The sequence below is a fragment of the Echinops telfairi genome, unplaced genomic scaffold (genome assembly GCF_000313985.2).
Source record: "Echinops telfairi isolate 266 unplaced genomic scaffold, ASM31398v2 ScPeMD7_7417;HRSCAF=8455, whole genome shotgun sequence".
In the NCBI taxonomy this organism is placed as follows: Eukaryota; Metazoa; Chordata; class Mammalia; order Afrosoricida; family Tenrecidae; genus Echinops; species Echinops telfairi.
This window is the reverse complement of record NW_022111317.1, coordinates 5,225,443-5,226,604: the sequence shown is the minus strand read 5'-3', so window position 1 is coordinate 5,226,604 and position 1,162 is coordinate 5,225,443.

Below are 1,162 nucleotides of genomic sequence, written 5' to 3'. Positions count from 1 at the left end.
GTGCAATTCCCACACTGTTTCCAGTGCATCTATTTCCTTTTACTTTCCTCTTGTCCCCACATTATGTTCAGCCTTCATTTGGGTTTCAGTAATTCCTCTGGGCTACTGCCCTGGATCAAGCCCTACCAGGCCTCCTAGACCTCTCCTCACCATCAATTTTAGATCACTTATTGTTCCCTTGTCCCTGGGGTTGTTAACACCTACTTCCTTTCCCCTGTCTCCTCCTCTCCCATGTCCCCCCATGAACTATCGGTCCCATTGTCTCCAGGATTGTATCATTGTTAATGAATCTTCCTCTGATGTCCCACTCTACAGTCCAGCTTCTCAGGTTATTGAACATATAGATCAAGGATGGTGAAAGGATGTAACCCTGACACCTCCCCTCATATTACACCATACAGTGTTTTGTTTGAAAGACTGCCTCTTCGTCCGTCTATAGATATCGCATGAGCACAATTAAGTGTTCTGGAATTCCCATTCTTTGCCATGTCATTCCCAACGTGTTATGACCCACACAATCCAATGCCTTCTCATAGTCAAAGCAGCCCACACACTACACAAGTAAATATCTTTCTGGTAGTCTCTGCTTTCAGCCAAGATCCAGCAATGACACCCCTCATCCCATGTCCTCTTTGGAAGCGGCCTTGAGTTTCTGAAGATTCCTTGTTGAGTGTCCTGCTAGAACCGTTTTGAATTATGTGCAGCAAAGTTTTATTGCCTAATAATCTCCACAACCTTCTTGGCTCCCTTTCCTCGGAATGGACACAAATACAGCTCTCTTACTGTGTGCTCGCCAGGTAGCTGTCTTCCATATTTCTTGATATCGATTCATGAGTGTTTCTCACATTGCATTATTTTTGGGGAAATATTTTGATTGGTGATCTATCAGATGCTGGACTTTTGGTAATGCCTTCAGTGCAGCTTGGGCTTCTCCTGCCAGCTCTTGAGCATACGCAGCCTCTTGAAATGCTGACCAACTCTTTTTTGGTGCAATGATTCCCCGCCACCCCTCACCCCTCCCTCGCCCAATTTTCTTTTGGTGTTTCCTGCACTGTTAAGCATTTTGCCCTTAGGATCCTTCAATATTGCAACTAGAGGCTTGAATTGTTTGAGATACGCTAAATGCGCTCTTCCTCCTGGCATGCTTATCCAAGTCTTCCCA